The sequence below is a fragment of the Castor canadensis genome, chromosome 1 (genome assembly GCF_047511655.1).
Source record: "Castor canadensis chromosome 1, mCasCan1.hap1v2, whole genome shotgun sequence".
In the NCBI taxonomy this organism is placed as follows: Eukaryota; Metazoa; Chordata; class Mammalia; order Rodentia; family Castoridae; genus Castor; species Castor canadensis.
This window is the reverse complement of record NC_133386.1, coordinates 117,137,259-117,157,539: the sequence shown is the minus strand read 5'-3', so window position 1 is coordinate 117,157,539 and position 20,281 is coordinate 117,137,259.

Genomic DNA, 20,281 nt, shown 5'->3' with positions numbered 1-20,281 from the left:
AAAATCTTAGATCCTAGGATAGGAAAATACTTCTTTAAAAAATATAAAAAGTTTTTTGGGGTAGATGTCCAGGAATGGTATCGCTGTATCATATGGCAGTGCAATTTTAAGTTTTTGAGGAATCCCTGTGCTGTTTTCCATAGTGGTTGTACTAAACCCATCAGCAGTGGATAAGTGTTCTTGTTTTGCCACATCCTCATTAGCATTTGTTGCTGTTATTACCCTAGATTATGGCCATTCTAACTGGGGTTAGATGAAATCTAAGTGTTGTTTTGATTTGCATCTCTTTTATAACCAGGGGAGTTGAACACTTCTTCATGTATTTACTGGCCATTTGTACCTCTTCCTTTGAGAATTCTCTGTTTAATTCATGTGCCCATTTCTTCATTGGGATGTTGATTCTCTGGGGGCTGAGTTTTTTGAGTTCCCTGTGGATTCTGGATATTAGTCCTTATCAGATTAGTAGCTGGCAAAGATTTTCTCCCATTCTGTGGGCTGTGTCTTGAGTCTGGTGACTGTTTCCTTTGCTGTTCAGAAGCTTTTTAGTTTGATGCAGTCCTGTTTGTTCATGGTTTCTCTTAGACACTGAGCCTTTTGTGTTCTGTTTAGGAAGTTTTTCCTTGCATCAATCTGTTCCAGTGTACTTCCTACTGCTTCTCGGTGTTGTTTCAAAGTTTCAGGCATTATATTAAGGTCTTTGATACACTTTGAATTGATTTTGGTACAGGATGAAAGACAGGGATCTAGTTTCAGTCATCTGAATGTGGATATTTAGTTTTCCCAGCAGCATTTGTCAAAAAGACAGGATACAGTAGAGACACCTGTACACTGATGTTCATCACAGCACTGTTCACAATAGCCAAGGATTGGAAACCTCCCATATGTCCTACAGGTGATGAGTGGATCATGAAATTGTAGTATATGCACACAATGGAGTATTACTCAGCCACAAGGAATAATGACATGGGGTTTGATGCTAAATGAGTGAAATTGGAGGACATCTTGTTAAGTGAGGTTCGCCAGGATCAGAAACCCAACAGATGTGTGTTTTACTCTCATACATGGAAGATAGATCTAATGATAAACATATACACAAAAACAAACATGATCATATAAAAACTCAGTTGTAGAACATGTTTGTAACAGTGGAGCTATTCTATGGAACCCAGGGAAAGAGAGAATGAAAAAGAGAAGGATAGAGCAGCAGCAATATCGTATAACATAAGATGTGAAGGTAGAGGATATAAGGTTGTGTATTAAAAGCTGTTGAAAAATGGGGAGTGGGAGGTAAAGGGTTAAGGGAGAGTATTCTAAGAGATTGAACAGACCAAAGTAAAGCACACCCACAGTGGGCATGCATTGAGACACCCTTTTGAATGTCAACTCAAATATTAATAACAAAAACCAGGACTATAAAATAGGTACAGTATGTGTGGGAGGGGGACACTAGTGGGAGGGGGAGGTGAATGAAGGAGATTAAGGTGAGGGTATATGGTTGATGGGCTTCACATACCTTTATGAGACAGAACTAAGAAACCTCTTGCACTCTTGCAATTGCTTTAAGTGGGGTTGGGAGGGGGCTGAGGGGGAGAGAATATGGGGGCAGTGTAAATAATGTACAATATAAGACTAATCAGGATTGTCACTACAAATCCCCCCATAAATAAATAAATCCTAATAAAAATATAAAAACTACATATCATAGTACAAAAGATGATACATCTTACCATTTGAAAATGAAATATTCTTTTGACAAATGACACCAGAAATGAAATAGTTAAGCTATACAATGCAAGTTTTGTATATATGTATACAATTTGATGTGATAAAATCAAGCCAATACATTCTACAAAATAAATGTATATAATTACAATGTGTAAATCAAAATTTTTTTTAAAAAATTAAGCTGAGTCTTTTCCTACTCCACTTCTGAATGCTGAGTGATTCCAGGACTTAATCTTGATGGTCTCCCCCCTTTTTTCTACTTTTCTTAGGTAATTTAAATATGTTAACTTGCAGATTTTATATAGAATTAATCTTCTTTATAGACCCAATTCATATCCAACTGTCTAATTTACACAGACAAATTTGGTATAACTATGACTTCACTCTTAAATTCCCTAAGACCTGTCATTTTATATTTTCACTAACACTTTCAGTGCATTATAACCACCTACGACTCATCCTCAATTCTTCCTTCTTCTGTGCTTCACACATCCTACACCTATACCGCCATGTTCTTTTTGTCTACTTCCCAAACATCTTTTGCCCAAGCCATGCATTTCTCATCCCCACAGACAGCAATAGACAACATACTGGTTGAGGCATCAGCATCTTCTGCCTGAATTACCAGGATGTCCTCCTAACACTTTTCTTGCCATGTCTCTTTCCTTCATTTGATTCTTCACTCAAGAATATGAGTGAATATTTAAATCAGAAAGTCAGACAATGCCGTCAATATTTCTACACCCTTCAATAATTATTTACTGAATTCAGAGAAAATCCATGGCTGACTCATTTGTGTGATTTCATGTAACACTACACGTCCTTTCTCCTACCGTGTAATGCTTTGGGTACACCAACCCAGTGTCTCAGGAATATCTCTAGTTTCTTTTTGCCTTATGGTGTCCGTAATAAATGTTCCCTGTTCTGAGTCATTCTTTTCTTTCCCCTTACTTAGCTTGGTTTTTGATTAAATGTTGCTTACTTACCTCCACCTAATTTAGTGCTGTACTATTTGCTTCTAAGGGAAGTTGTACACTTCCTTCTGAGGGATAAAACTTTATAAATCTATAGCATATAAAATTGTATCTTTTCTAAACATTTTCTCAGTTTTCATAATTAACAAAATTTACTCTTTTAATCCTTGCCTAAACGAAAAATAGCTGACCTAAAATGAATTCACTGATTTACTTACTATTGTTTCTCAACAGGAAAGGCTCAATATTTTTGAATGGGACAATCCATCCTTGTGTTGGACTGTCACAAAAAAATAGTAGATCTCTGCCGTCCTGTCTCTAACCAATCACATGCCCTAATCCTATGCTGAGCCAGCTAGATGCACACATTTCCAGTAGTCCCGTAGGAAGATAGTGTCAGTGTCTGATTGAGAAGCAAAGAAACAGCTAATACATTCTGTTGGGGAAAAAATTTCCTCTCCAAAATAAGTGTTATATTTGCTATGATTACCTACATGTAAAAAGCTAGGAGGCTCAGATAAAGCTTATAATTTTCCAAGTAAGTAAATTGTGAATGTCTATTATGCTTCATCTTCTTCACTATACTATATCACATTTGCATAAAAATATGGAAAAACTTAATGTTAAAAGCCAAAATATGGTTAGAAAGGCCACAGGCATTAAAACAAGTATGAAATCATGTTTAATTCTAGTCCTCAGCAACCTTTCTAGAAAAGACAACATTTAACCTGATTCCTTTAAAAAATAATGGTTAAACAGTGAGAGGGTAGAAGGGTGTGGTTCAGGAAGAAGCAGTATCATGACGAACAATGAAATATTGGGGAAAAAAATCCAATTTGACCATTGTAGCTAGGAGAGTCCTGGAAGATTTTTGGAAACATTAATTATGGCCATATTGTGGAAAACCCTGAGGAATTTTTCTTGATTCGGACAGCGATAGAGCACCATTGAATGTTTTTAAGTACCAATAGTTTGAGTAAAGATAAAAGTGAGTAGAGGAAAGATTGGGCAGCTCCTGACCACTAATCCCCTTGATTTCTTTAGAGACAACTTTCTCACAGTTCACTCCAGCTTTCTTACTCTTACTATGATGTGATAAAGAGACCAGACTTTAGACTTATGTGGTATATATTTGAATTCCTGCCTACTTACTTGGTTGGCATGAAATCTAACCAATTTATACAACCCTTTCCAGTCCATTGCTTTGTCTGTATAACAGAATGTATGGTAATTAAATAATAATGAAACATAAAATGGTAGACACAGAGAAGTCACCCAGTAAACTACAGCTATTTAATATGTAGCAATAAACTACAGCTACATATCATTATTAGCATTATTATTTTGAGGTTATTTGCTACCTGCATAAGCAGCTGCGTCCACAACAGAATCCATCATGTTTTTAGATCCACAGAACACATGAGAATCCATCTGAAAGCAGAATAAGTTGGTGTCAACAGTGGAGCACTAACACCACGTGGGGGGGTGTGTTCTTACACACTTTTGTGTGGGAGTGCCAGCTATCAGAACACTAACTGCAGTGTGTGCTCTGTCTGTTTAGGCAAAACAATGATGTCTGAGTTAAAGTATACCAGCAGAACCTTCATAATTATTGTTTTAACTGAGAAACACCCCAAATGGAGCATTCTTGTACATATGGCCTTTCCTGAGACCTCTTGACAACTATCAGGAGAACCAGTGAAATAGGATCAGCTATTTGGATTTCTTCCATTACCATGTATATTAAGCCAAAATTTTAAGCTAAGCCATTTTAAAGGAGAAGAAATGAAACAGAAGGCTAATCAGTTATATAGTGCACTCAGGCTAAGTATTTGTGCAAGCTTCTTTCACCAATCAACTTTAGCAACAACTCTCAGATTATACTCATTATCCAAACTCCACTTTATTTTTCAAAACAATCTTCAGCTATGTTGTTCCTAGAAAATAAAATAGAGGATAATTAATAATTAGTAAGCCTCAGTTACATACCATGTATTTTATTTAAACATTTTCATGTCCTTTATTTAATACTCAAGTACTTCCAAGAAACCCAATGAGGGTAATCAACTTAAAATAGTTAACAATGATGACATCATTTGTTCCTAACTCTGTGTTAAGTGCTTTAGGAGGTCATGTGACTATTGTGCTCTGGAGAAATATTTCAATTACAGACCTGTTTAGCCTCATAATTGACTCTCCATTCTTCCTCAAAGAACAAATTCACATGTTCTTCATTTCAAAATCAGGAGATTAAGTACCTCCTGGACTATTTGAAGAGAAAGTTAAGAAAAATGAATGTAACAAAATGAGGCCTGAATCTCTATTAGAAAGTCAATATATAATTATTTTATTATTCATTGGTAAAATGCAAGCACTATATAAAAATGACTGATAATTTCTACTGTATCTCAAAAATTATCAGTAGCTATTAACAATCAAAGATTTAACTAGTATTTATTGAGTACCTACTGTGCATCAGGTGCTTAGCCCTTGTTGTCTAAAGTATATAAAATATATGTTTTTGTATTTACTTAGATGAAAAAACCGAGTCTGAGGAAAGAAAAATGTTAAACCTTACACAACTCAGCTAGGTTTTCTCATGAGGACGGTCTTGCTGCAAGACTAAACTTTTGTTGTACTTGCTGCCCCATTCTGCTGTTTTGACTAACTTCTCTGTTTTCACAACTGGGACATAACCTAACCAGTTTGCTCCAGGAATTTTTGTATTATGAAAGGTGAGGCTTGCCAAAGCTTGTCTTTAACAATTCTAAGAATTATTTTCTTACCTTGCACACATCACTGAGTTCTCAATGAAAATCCAGTAAGGTCCAAATAAAAGGGGCAGAAAACATTGTCTTCCTTATTATATTGATAAGCTAAATTAATATAGGGAAATATTCCTAAAAAGGAGGATAATTGTGTCAAGGATTCTAATACTCTGCCATTTAATAGAAGCTGTATCAAATAGAAAAATAACTAACAATGCCTTTCAAAGCATCTGTTATAAAAATTACTTACTGCCTCACAAATTGTCCAAACCCTTCCAAATGCTATCTGTCCTTACATTCTGAATGTCCACTGAATATTTGATTTAGTACTCTCACCTATGTGTACCCATAATGCCTTATACTTCTCTCTTAGTGATGCTTATCACACTGTTGGAACTGCCTCTCTGCTTGTCTGAATCCACCTCCATAATTTAAGCTTCTTAAGAACACTGTCCATGTCTGTATTATTCATATAATAGCTCTCTCTAGGAATTAATATTTTCCAATCCTTCTGCTTTTGAAATAAATAATAATAGTATTATATATTTCTGAAAAATCTTTAAATTGTATTGGGATCATGCTGTTTTCAGATTCAAAGCTACTAAATTTATATCATTAATGTTCCTGTATTTCACATGATGAGCTCTTTCCACCCTACAAATTATGGCTACAGCTGGAGGAATATCAAAGACAGCATTTTACACACAATAGTCACACATAGTCAGTTGTATGCTAACTACGGTGTCTGACTTTACATTAAAAAGTCCAATATCTATTCATATTTTCTGTCCTGAGGCAAGTACTAATTATTATAACAAGAATCTGCAGTGCTCCCTATGCTGATTTGCAGTATTCTTATTTGCCTTCTTCTGGTCCTAGAATTTCTCTCTCCTTTTAAAATTTATAGTTTCTTCCTGTTTTAAAGCTCTCAGTTACATGACATTAATTCTGTTCCTGGAGGTAAGGCCTGCTGTCCCAGCTACTTGGAAGGCTTGAGCCCAGTTGTTCAAGAGAACACAAAAACATGAGACAAAAAGGCAGAGGGAGCTACAACTGTCTTCAGCCTATAGAATGAACATGCCTGGAAATAACAAGCCTCATGAACAGTGTTATGAACTGGTTCTGAGAACATCTTTTATTCTCTTTTTATCATATCTACACTAAAATGTTGCCCAACTAGTCAATGTCAGGTTTGTTTGCCATGAATTAAATACAGAATCATGACAAACAAAGGTACAATTTTTTTTTATTAAACTTGTCCCAGAACTTGGGAACAAGGAGAATAAAGAGATCAGCAATCATAATCCATAATCTCAAAGAAATTCTAAATTAGAGAACAGAAACAGACTTATAAATATAACCTAAACACCTAGACTCCTAAGGAATTTAATGTATTATATTTAAGGTACTGAGTGAGATAGACTATCTATCTACCTATAAAAGGAACATCTATTTTTCAAAGTTTAGGAAGTGAGGTGAATTCTCTGCCTTGCAAATATTGTCCTATTGAATCCTATGACCTGATAACTACCTATAAAGAATTAAACTTATTCCCCAGTAAAAATACAAAACACCTCAGAAAGGACAAATCATCTAGTTTTGGAGCTTATTATATTTTAAAGGAAGATTAGAAAGTAGTTATTTTTCTTTTACCAACTATGGCCAATTGATAGGTTTTGTTGAAGCTTTCAGTTAAGAGGTGTTTTGAGGACACAACTAGCTTGAACAATAAAGAGCACCAAGATCTCAACAGTGCTGTTTGGAATGGCTGACACCGTTCAAGATCTCATTTGTAACTCTTGCCTGTGTGTAAAAGAATTGAAGAGGCTTTTCCTGAGGGTGAGTTTTGATTAATGAAGTGCAAAAAAGTGCAAAGTTACTCTGGACAAAGAAAACTATAGTTCTAGGGAGGAGACAGTGGACAAAAGTTAAAGTGTATAAGCAAAGAAAGCTATTTATTTCACAATTTTCCATACTCAAAATACTTGTCCTAAAATCCCAATAAACTATTCTAGGAATAGGGTGGAGGAGAATAATGGAGGGGGTAAATTCAAGTATAATATATTTGATATAGTATAAGAAGTTTTGTAAATGCTGCAATGTACCCCCAGCACAACAATAAAAAAAAAAGAGAGAAGAGAAACAGATTTAAAATAAATAAAAGTAAAGGATTTACATCTAGGTTCAGAAACTCTTAGAGATCATATTTCCTTCTCCTCCGTCTCTCTTAATGTACTGGCAAGTTTAGAGTTCATCTTTTCTTTCATTTTCTTGTGAGCCTCCTGAAGAAAACTTCATTGTAGACTGCTCCTGGCCAGAAAAATTCCCTGGGTCAATCTCACTTCCAAAGTGGAAAGTCAGGAATTAGCAAGCTTTAAACTGTGGGAAAAGGATAAATTGACATGGACCAAAACCTGTGTTTGAGTATAGCTTGCTAAAGTGTTGCATCCTCTCTTTGCCAAAAGTTATAACCTTTGTAGCACCAGCAATTCGGCTTTCATTTTTTAGGCGAAAATTCTTATTGATATAGCCATGAAAAACACCAAAAGAAAATACCTGATGAGTTGATGAGAGCAATTGCTGCAATTGATTTTGTACAGGTAAAATTATGCCCTGAATCAGCTCTTTAAGTCAACAGCTAATCACCTTTGGAAGTGGGATGCCCTTGTCTGTTGCAGACGTGGGATAATTTTTATTGCAAATAGCAAAAATTGCCTCTTAAGGACCTGAATTAAAATACTGTTCTTATGACAAAAAGCTTTTTTATCCTTTCCCCAAACTAGCTCAAAGAAATATTTGTAATGAAAAGCTAAGGCCAAATGGATTTTTCTAGGATCCTCTTTTATGACACCCTACCTAAAACAGCATGAGTCACAAGAAGCCCTGATCTTCTCTGTCGTGTTTGCTTTGTGTGAACCGTTCTACAAAAGGCCAAGTCAAGGAATCCAATACAATCATTCTGCAACCTACCCGGCTTAAAAATAAGTATTAAGAAAGATAACAATATAAGTAATGCTAGTAAATAGGCCAAGAAATGTATTTAGTATCAAATTAAATTATTTTCTGTGATTACAATATATATTGATATAAATGTAACAGATAAATTAGGAATATAGAATTTTTCCAGCTAAAACTTCATTGCTTATTCAACTTCTAATTCTCTCCAGGTCCTATAGTTTACTACATTATATATATAGTATCCTCTTCATTTTCCTGCAAAGCCAGTTTTGATTTTCTAAACAAAATATCAATATTTGTTTACAGTGGAAAAATCAACTAATAAATATAGAAAAAAGTCATTTGTCAGATGTATGTTTTCAGTCTTTTTCTATAAGTTAATAGACACTTGATGGCTTAACATTGTGAATTTTTTTTTATACAATTTTGTAGGTCAGAAATCTGTCAGGGATACCACTGTCTAAAAGAAAAGTGTTAGGAAAGTTGGGTTTCTTTCCCAGGGTTCTGGAGAGAATTCTTGTCATTTCTAGATTTCATATGCAGTCACATTCTTCAGCTGTTAGTGTTCTTTGTCTATCTTCAAAGCTAGCAAAGGTGAATCAACTATTTGTCACCCTGCTTTGCTGTGAGCTCCTCCCATAGTCACATCTTCTGACTCACTTTCTTCCTCCTACCTCTTCTACTTTACTAACTCTTCCAATTCAGTTGGGTCTACCCTCACCATACAAGATACTTCTCCCTATTTTAAGGTCGGTATTATTCCATCTATAGTCTTAATTCCCCTTTGCCATGTGAAAGCATATTCATAAGTTCTGAAGACTAGAACAAGGATATTGTTTGGAGGGGGCATTGTTCTCTTTACTGTAACAACCATCATAAAAGAGTTTATTCAGGCAATAATCACCAATGGATGCTAAAGCTAGAGGGAACACGTTTGGAGTAACAGAATGTTTATATAGCTCCATTAATCTACAGTGGAAAAGAGTAGATTCAAAGTAGTACAACTAGGAAGATACCAATGTAACTCAGATTACTGGTTAGTAATGGGGTATTTTCTTATAGAAAATACAATCTGAAGCAATTAGGGATAAATGGCATTTTGTTTCCAGTTTATTCTTAATTGCAGAGAAAAAATAATTATTCACATGATACATTTATAATATATTAACATTAATAAAATCTAAAAAGAAGACGTAAGTGTACAATTCTTACACTAGTGTAAAATTATGTTAGAATATTTTAATGGGATGTATTTAGAGTGTATAGTCAATTGTACTTGCCAATAGATTAGATTTTGAATTAAGAAATAAAGAAACAAAGACCTAAAGCCTGTTTGGATAATAGTACATTTACTGAGATTGGATATTTTTTAAATGAAGCATGTTTAGAGGAAAAACGAAATATGAGGTAGTGTTTTAAGAGTTAGAACTGAATGAAGCCACTTAAGGAGGTTTAGAGGTCAGTGAAGTGCCTGAGAATTAAATCCTAAGTAATCATAGTTTTGCAAAGGCTAGAAATAGAAAGAATAAGAAAAGGATCCTATAGAAGAAGAAAAAAATAGGAACCAAGAGAAGGCATTTTCCCAGTGCAGAGACTCATTCACAGCACCAGATGTTTCTATGACACTGAGTAAAATGAAGAACTGAGGTCACCCACTGGATATGGCAACATTGCATTCCTTGGTGACCTTGACAAATGAAGTTTTAGGAAAGTCATGGAGTTGAAAGATTACCCAGTGTGGCTCCAAAAGAAAAAGTATAGACATTTAAAAAGTATAAAACAAAAGAAAATATTTAAAGAAAATTTATTATGAAGGAGAACATAGAAATGAAAGAGTAGCTACATTCTATTCCAGCTGCCAAAACAATATCACAGACTGGGTGGCTTATGCAATGGGATGTTTTTCTCACAGTCCTGAGGGCTACATACATGGAAAGTTTAAAGTGTTTTCAGTGTTTGCTTCTGCAAAGAACTTTCTTCCTGGGTCATCCATGGCTCACTGTGCTCTCACATGACTTCTTCCCCATGTGCTCATGGAGAGAGAGACAGAGACAGAGACAGAGAGACAGAGAGAGTCAGAGAGATTTGTCATCTGCATCTCCCTCTCTTCTTATGAGAATACCAGTGCTATTTTTTTAGGGCCTTACCTTCTGAACTCAATTAATTATCTCCCTACTTATCTCTAAATGCACTAAACATTGGAATTTTAATGGGGTACCACTCAGACCATACATAGGAGTATTTAGTTTTTAAGTTGGGTATTTCTTAATATTTGCCTGTGATGATAATAACCAAGTAGAAATAAAACATTGATTATGCAGGATAGATGAAGGTAAATTCTTTTAAAAGTAAGAAAGGAGAGTTCATAGGAACAGTTATAAGTAGGTCAGTATATGTGGTGGATTATTTTATGATTGCTTGTCATTTTCTTCATGAAATAGTAAGGTAGAGGACCAGCTGAGAGGTATAAAATACAAGAAGAATGAATGAAGTTTGAGGAATGAGAAGAAAGTGTAAGCCTCCTCAGAAGTAGGTAGTAAACTGGCTAGTGAAATACAGTCGTATTCCTAAGGCATGCCAAGGGCACACTTCATTTTCATGGTCATAAATGTAAAGTGGCATCAGTCACTAGCTACCTGCATTCAGCTGCTCTGTGCTGATTTAGAATATAATTCGATGTATTCGGGTTGGGATTTTACAAAAGGAGAATGCAGAGTTGAAGTCTGTGAAAGGGACCAGACATAGTATAGTCAAATGGTGTTTATGCTCCATAAAAGAAAGCAAGAATATGAGCTAACAGTGAAAAGGAGAAGGGGCCAACAGGTTGGAGATAAGTGGTGAGCAAATGATTATTAGAGTTGGGCAGATGGAAAGATAGGTTATACAGACAGCTATAACATCAAGATTTTTGCTGTGATACAATCTTATTTTTCCCTTCTTTCAGTGTGGGAAAATGGAACCTGAGGCCTGTGTGTGCTAGGAAACACTCTACCACAGAGCTACAGCCTCAACCCAGTAGAGTGATTTTTAGTTAGATCCAAGGAATGAGCAGGGAGTAGGTACCTAGAGTAGGGTAAACAAAGAGATCATCAGAAATTGAATGTGAAGGAATTTAGACTCCAGAGAGTCAGATTAATGGATGCTGACACAGCAGTGATATAGTGATGTGTTAATCAGAATTTGTGTCACTGGGACAAGAATAACTTACTGGATGAAAGGTTTACGTTGGCTCATGATTTCAGCAGTTTCAGTCTGTGGTTGCTAGGCCCGACTGCTTTGGGCCTGTGGCAGAACACCATGGCAGAGTGGGTGTAGTGGAGGAAAACTGTTCACTTCATGGCAGTCAGGAAATAAAAAGGGAGACAGGAAGGGGCCAGTGAAATGAGGCTCTTCAAAGACATACCTCCAGTGACCTACTTGCTCCAGCGAGGGCCCACCTTCTAAAGTTTCCACCACCTCTCCAAATAGAGCCACCAACTTGGGATCAAACCTTCAACAAATAAGCTTGTTGGGGACATTTCATGTTCAACAAATGATAAGGAGAAAATATCAAGTGCTGAAATCTTTCATGAATAAGAGAATGACTGTAATTAAAATACATGATATCAACAAGTGCAAAGTAGGTAACACTTTATTTCTCTGTCTCTGTCTCTCTTTATATATTTACTTTTACAAAAGAAGTCTCGAAAGAAGCAGCAGCAGCGTGGGTCTGCACCTTACTTCCAGACCTGGAGTTGGAGTGGTATGGTAGAGGAACACATTGCCCTGAAAAGGAGGAAGAACAGTGTTTTCTGCAATGGCCAAGTTAGAAGAGGAAAACAAAAGGAGAGCATGTGTGTCTTTGCTCCAGCTCTTTAGTTGAATTCTTAAAAGTGGGGTGTTTCAGAGCCTGGGAATTTTACCGTTTTATAAATTCTCACTCCACGGAGATGGATGGAGGAGATTCTCTCCAGTGCATTTTTGCTTTGGAGTATTGTTTTCCTTCTAAATTAGCAGAACATGGAGGGCAACCTTACCTTCAGCCTATTTCTCTTGCTGTGTGATGGAGATCCCTCTCCCAGATTTAATTTATGGGAATCACTTATAAATGTATCCTGGGAACAATTTTGATTAAATACAAATAAATGATAAATAGCATGCTTAAGTCCATTTATATTTATTTCCCCTTTGTTAACTGTGTTGGCAACACCTCAAAATTTAGTGCTATCTGCAAATTTCATTAGCAGGCAATTTATTCCCCCCTAGAGATGATTAATAAAGATGGAAAATAAAACTTGACCTCGTGCCAAAGCTCCTGCAGCCCCCTGCTAGCCACTTCCTTGCAGCCAGACGTGCTCCCTTTACCACCAGCTTCCAGCCCAGCCCATGTGCCAAGTGACATGAGATGTGTACATCCAGGCCAACTGCAAACAGGACAGAATGCTAACTTTTCAGAGACACTGTACTAAACACTTAAGCATTTCCCCAGTAAAGCATGGACGGCCACCAAAAACCTCAGGGCTTTGTCTTTCTGTAAACAGCTCAAACATTTGTGCCGTTTACTTCTTATGAGCCCATTCAGCCGTATTACTGAATCTACTGTTCTCCGGCATTTATAGACTCGTTTTCAGTATCTGGAACTTAAAGAAAACAGTAAGTACTGACATCACACATATCATGTAGCAGTGACTCCTCTCTTCTGGTTGAAGTTTTGCACCCTGTCTGCTTTTCTTCAGTGCCTGGCAGGATTCCAGTTCTTAATGATATTTCAAATATTCTTCTAAGTAGTTTAACAAATGTCAGCCCACTTTTCCTGCCCCTAAATGACTATGAAATAGACTATTCTGATATTAATATTTTCTGAGTTTGAGGTTAAATGTAGTCGTGGGATTAAGAGGATTTCTGTTGCTTTTTCTTTGTTTTCCCTGTTCATATTTTTTATCGAGGAATTTTTGCATAATTGTTGGAATCCGTTCTGTAATTAATCTGATTTGGTTGTTAAAGCTTAGAACATTAGATTAATCTTTACTTTTTTTCAAGTATATTATTTCTTATATTAAGCAGCATAGTCTGTATTTTCTATTTAAGTGTAAAGTAAACTGAAATTTTTGAGCAGCAAACTTGATTCAAAAATCAGTTCACCTTGAAAAGCACTTTAATACTGTACTCAGAATTTTGACCTGATTTTTGGCTTTCTTTTTCTTTGTTTGTTTTTGCTTATCTCAGCATAAAAGTAAGATTTTCAGTATTAGATGCATTAGAGAAAATTTATCTGAGATCCAAACTACTCTCTTTTAGAAAACATTTGAAGTCCCAATTATTGTTTTTTGGTGGGGCTGGAGTTTGAACTCAGGGCTTCATACTTGCAAAGTTGGCCCTATACCACTTGAGGCCCCATCTCCAGCTCATTTGGTCTGGTTATTTTGGGGCTAGGGGTCTCCATAACTATTTGTCTGGGCTGGCTTCGAACTGTGATCCTCCTGATCTCAGCCTCCCAAGTAGCTAGGATTACACGCATAGCCACCAATGCCAGGAAACCCTATTAATTTTACATAAACACTGAAACAAACTATTCTTTCTGAAATATTTTGTAAAAATAATAGAACTTGAAGAAATAATTGCTGCTAAATAATTTTCAAATTATTACTTAACAATTTTGGTAACGATTGAAAGAGGTTAAATCTTGCATCACCTCTGGAAAATAATGTAGTTTTAAATAAACAAATCATTTGAGGAATATCAGTGTGAATACTTTATATTTCCTAACAGCACTAGAGTAATATCTTGTTATACTATTAATACATGTTTTGAATATGCAAGTGCTTGTTAAAATACAACTGAACTTTTCCAGGTACTTAAGAATTTTTGAAAATCTGTCATTTGAATTAACAGACCAGCGACTGGAATGTTCAGTATGTTTGTACATTTTTGTAGAGAAATGTTTGAGTACTTCTACTTCATTTTCCTGGAAGCTAAAACTGATGGTGTGGTGGGGGTGTGGGATTATCTGAGTTTTCATCATTCAGGTCCGAACATTCCCAAAACTGCAAGGGGAAATCAAAGTCATTGTGACATGAAATATACTAAGTGACAGATTCTTATTTAGTTCTTTTCCAATAAATATGCCTTTGTATCTGAATGAACACTGTTACTAAGCTGATACAAATGTTTTATTTGCTTTTTAGGCAATGGCTCCTCAACTAGCTCTCATTAAAGGACAAGTAATACTCCCACAGTCACAGTCAGTTTAAGGACATATAACGAGAGACAGAAAAGAAGCAAAGCAAAATATAAGACAATAGGACTACGTGGGCATGAAAAGCCAGGAAGAGAATATGGTAGGTGAATCACGGTAGTTAAGAATAGCAAGGAGGCTTGCAATCCAAATGTGAAAGATATAGGGTAACAGACCAAGAAGTTGGATTTACCGTGATAGGAATTGTGAAGCTGTTGAAGCATTGAGCCACATACACTCCTCAACAGTATGGGGCTCCAGAGGAAAATGAACACATTTAAGATGGAAAACTATTTAAATGAATGTTGCAAAGGCTGAGGCAAAACTAATATACCTCTTAAATATTTACCAAGTTCTACTGTCTACCTGACATGCTTCCAAGTGATCCATATACAAAGTAAATTAAGAGAGCAAAACCCCTGACCTCACAGACCAGTGGGAGGCTGACAATGAACATAGAAATAAACATAGATCTGCCATATGATCCAGCAATCCCACTCCTAGGGATATACCCTAAGGAATGTGACTCAGGTTATCACAAAAGCACTTGCACACCCATGTTTATTGCAGCACTATTCACAAGAGCCAAGCTATGGAAATAGTCAAGATGCCCCACTACAGACGAATGGATCAAGAAAATGTGGTATTTATACACAATGGAGTTTTACTCAGCCACAAAGAAGAATGAAGTTTTGTCATTCACAAGTAAATGGATGGAACTGGAGAACATCATCTTAAGAGCGAAGTTAGGCAGGCTTAGAGGCCAAAAATTGCATTTTCTCTCTCATATGTGGATTATATACCCAAAACAAATGTAGAAATATATTGGATATGGGTCACACACTAAGGGGAGAACACACACGAGAGAAATAGGGAAAAGGAAGGAAACCTAAAACTTGAATGTGGTTGATGTGCTCACTGTAGAGGAGCAAATAAAGTAAACTTAAACTGGCAGAGGCTACTTTGGGAAGGGGGCCAGGAAGTAGTGAAGAGGTCTGGCAGAGATGAACCAATGCGGGTTGCAACACACAAGTGCATGGAAACAATGTTGGGAATCTCTATACATAGCTCACTTTATCCCAAACTAGCAAATATGATATGTCTTTTTTATTATCGCGTATGTTTTCTTTTCAACAAAATCAGAGAACAAGAAGGCAAAACAGGTTATGCCTGGAAGTGGAGAGGGGAGAAGGGTTGGCCCAAACAATGTATACACATGTGAGTAAATGTAAAAACTATAAAATAAAAGGAGAAAGAGAAAAAAAAGAAAGAATTTGTAAACTATAGAGTGTATGAGGAGGTGTTAAGTGGTTTGGGAGAAAGATCAGGAACATAGGCGGGGAATGAGGGTCACAATTTGCAATAAGGCAGGTTAATCCTCATTTTGAAGGCGATATGGAGGGAAATCTTGAGTGAGTTGGTGACATGAATATATCTTGGAGAAACAAGTTACCAGCAGAGAAAAGAGCAAGGGAAAAACCTTGAGGAAAAGGTGTGCACAGCATATCAAGGCAGACCAGAAAGCAGTGCAGCTGGGCAGTGAGAATAAAGTGGAGGAGCACCTGAGGACTAGGTAGGTGGGGTGGGGTTTTTAGCACATTCCAAAGACTGCCTTGTGCTCCAAGAAAAATGGGAAGCTAGTAGAGGGTTTAACAGAGGAATGGCATGAGATATGATATATATGTTTAAAAAATTGTTATGTTTGAAAGAAATAACTATGTTTTAAGAATAATTATGACTTTTGGTTGCAATAGACTCTCAGACCTGGGCAGGTCCAGGATACAGATAGAAGCTGCAATGCCTATTGCAATGGTAAAGGTTAGTTTATCAAGTGGCTTGCTCTAGGGGTATGAAGTGCAGGGGCTGAGAAGTGGTCAGGAGAACCTAGGTTGGGATGGCACCAAAACAATGGAAAGTCTGAACTAAATGAAGATTAATACGGCTTAGTAACTGAAATATGGAATGAGGATAAAAGAATTTAATCACTATTCTGAGGTTTTGATTCCGAAGGACTGAAAATATGGTTTTGCTCTTAATGAAAATAGTTAATAATTAAGGAAGAGGAGTTAATTTGAAAGATTTAATTTTAATTGGACTAATCAAGTCAAAGAAATCAGAAAAGAAGTTGGAAAAATTACCCATAATATATGTACACACACACACACACACACACACACACACACACACACTCACACATACATACAGTTATGGGCAGATCTGACACTTATCAATTTAGGTCACAGGACATGGTCACTAGGACCCTATTTCAGTAGACCCCGCCAGATTACAAATTGTGACAAGTGATCCAGAGGCCAGAAAGCCTCATTTGAGAGATGTGTCCAAAATATTACTAGATTTCCTTGTTTTTCATAAGTAAAGTTAATCATTTCTTTAGTGGCAGAGTATAAAAATGAATTGACTAAAATAACATTAAATGTCTTACCTGAGGGGCAACTTCACATGTCTGAGATCAAGGACTCACTAACAATCTCAGAGAGTTTTTTTATACTTAAATGACTTTTAATAATTTGAGTTTACTTTAGACTTAGCCTCTTTTTTGTTTTAATCTAACATTTCTCTTTCTCACTAAGTCAACAACAACAAAAAGATCATTCATTGTGTTTTATTTACACAAACCATAAGTTTTTACTAAGTCAAATTACTCTGTAAATTCACCAGTTTTAGAAAGTGTTTTGCACAGGGAAAATGAAATAGCTTAAAACTTTACTGTCTTTTATTTTACTGCTTTTCTTATATTTTAATGATTTATATATTTATATATCTTTTTCTGTGTTTATGTTTTAAACAAATAGGGAAATTTAATAGCTATTTTTTCTATTTATGAATCACTCAATATATTTTAGTAATAAAGACTATAAACAATGTAGTAACTGACCACAGTTATTAGTTGCAGCATTTTAAAATAATTATAGATGTAAATAAATCACTGTGATTCCTTAAGCTAAAACTTCTCAGTTGTATATTTTGATGATTTTCTCTTACTCACAATGTCTTCACCTTTTCTGTCTCTTGAGCATCTTTCTGTATTTAGTATGCTTAATTAAATCTTTATATAATGACAAAAAATGATCCCTTGACCACATGTCACTTTTAACCACTATTTTTCCTCCTCTCTCCTTTTCACAACCCATTTTATTGAAAGAGCTTTTCATACTCATAGATTCTACTTCCTTGTCTGCAATTCATACATAAGCCACAAAAGTCTGATTTTCATTCCCCTATTTCAAATGAAACAGCATTTTATTAGTAACAAGCACACTTGCCTGTTTACTTCTTTATATAAATGAAACAAAAAAATTCTGATTTAACTATGTAGTTATAATGTAACTCTAGTAAAAACTGGGAATAAATGCAATCAGCTCCTGGTAAACATGTGCCATGGATGTAAGTCAATCTATTTCTCTATATGGACAAAGACTGACAACACAAAGGGTCAGTTTAGAATATCTTACCTGTAGGTATTTCTATTCTTTCCTCTCTGTTTTTCAGAAGTCTACACCAGGCTGTTTGGACCACCAATCCAGGAACAAGGAATTCATAGAAGTTCGTGGAGGCTAGAGTTATGTTGGCAAGAGAAAGTGCTGAATAGTCTCCAGAGGTAAGAAATGAATGATGGATTGGGATCAAAGACATGAACCAATAAAAATTTTGCAAAGTACAGTGTGTGACACAGTGTCTATATCTTCTTCCTCAGTGGTCACAAGAGATATTTTTTAATCATATAAACACTGTTCAAGATTTTTTGAATGCTACTGACTGCTTTTGTCAAAATTTTACCATATTAATTTCTCCAGGATATATATAATTCTTAGGCCAATTTTTCATTACCGATAAAAAACTGATCCACATATGTCACCTTTGCTACCATATTTAGGTCATTTAGAAATGGTATTTCTCTCAGGCTTGATGGCTTACACTTATAATTCCAGCCACTCAAGAGGCAGAGATCAGGAGGATTGTGATTGTAGGCCAGCCAGCATGAAATGCTATTGAGAACCATTTCAATTAACAAGCCTGGCATGGTGGCACATGCCTGTGGTCACAGCCATATGTGAGGCTGACATGTGGGGTCTGAGGCTGACCTGAGGTAAAAAGTGAGACCTTAACAATGACAACAAAAAGAGCTAGGGTGTGGCCTAAGTGTCAGAGTACCTGCTCAGCACACATGAGGTCCTAAGTTCAAACCCCAAATAAATTAATAAAAAGAAAGGAAAAAAAAAAAAAGGAAAGGGGAAAGGAAAAGAAGAGGAGAGGAAAGAAAAGAAAGTAAAAGAAAAGAAACTCTCCCTGCTGTCTAGAGTATAACCAATTTTCTGGGCACAAGCAAACATGCCCTTTTGAAAAGACTACTCAAATGAGTTATCCAATCTATCCTTCATGGAAAATTCATGCTATGGAGGACAATGAGGAATGAATGGCACTTGAAGGACAGCTTTGATGGACTTCTAGGTACAAATCAGCCACAGTTGTCATTCTCAAACTCTTGACATGAGTGACTCCAAATGGATCCCCAAACCAAATCTTATTTTCTAAACACCGTTCTTTGTTATAGATGGGTTATATGATTTTAGGTGATGTTTGCCATTATACAGATTGGTTTCATTTTGTCAAGGTTTTGCTTTACTTGATATTTTGCTGTCTTCAAGGTTCCCATTAAAACTATTCGTGCTAGAACTATGATGTTCATTGTATGGTTGCTGAATGGTATTTTTTTCCTCTGAGAAACTCATTAAATATGCTGCTTCTATGAATTCTAAGTAATTAATGAAGTGTGTAGGTATTAGCAGCTGAAGGTAGCACACTGTGATTTTTTTCTCTATCATTGTCCATAGCAAATGCTTGAAATGAAAGTCATTCCTCATTTGCTCTACTTAGGTGCTTTAATTTTAGCGAATGCAAGAGAAATGAATGATATGTCTAATTGTGAGTTATTGATGTCTTCTGCTTTGTTTTTATTTTTCAAATCCCAAGTTCAATGAGTATTTGCACTATACTAGGAGAGGACTTTCACGCTGTTAGATAGTTGACTAGGCACCCATGCTAGAATGCACTCTGTTTGGCAGTATTACACAACAGAAAACTGAAGGAATATTTGCCGTCTTTTGCCCTAAGTTTGCTGAAAGCTTCTGTTATCTAAATTATCAGTTCTCAAACTTTTCTGTGTAAGCTGGGCGGAAAAAAAAGCAAAATGGTGTCAGAATAAAGAACTTTACTGAATGGACATTTATGGATCTTTCTAGCCTCCAAGAAAACCAATTCCAAGTGTGTCCAATAGAAGTCCTTGTGTGTGGTATTCTAAAACAGTGCATCCATCTTCTACTTTGGTGTCTGAACAATCCTTATGTTGCTGTCTTCCTGCTCTGAAGATCCCATAACCAGGATCCTGACTCTCTTACTTCCTCAAGTGAATCATTTCCGATCATTTTCTAGAGTCTCTGTCCTTAAAATAACTATTGTGAGACTTATTCCAAAAAAAATCAATTTTAGTTTTGCTTGCTTTGATGGGTTCACTACTGATCTCTATCCAAAGAAATTATTGTCATGATTATCCTCTTTAAAAAATTCACAACAGCATACAATTATAGAGAAAACTTTGAACAAGGCAATTTTCTACTTTATGC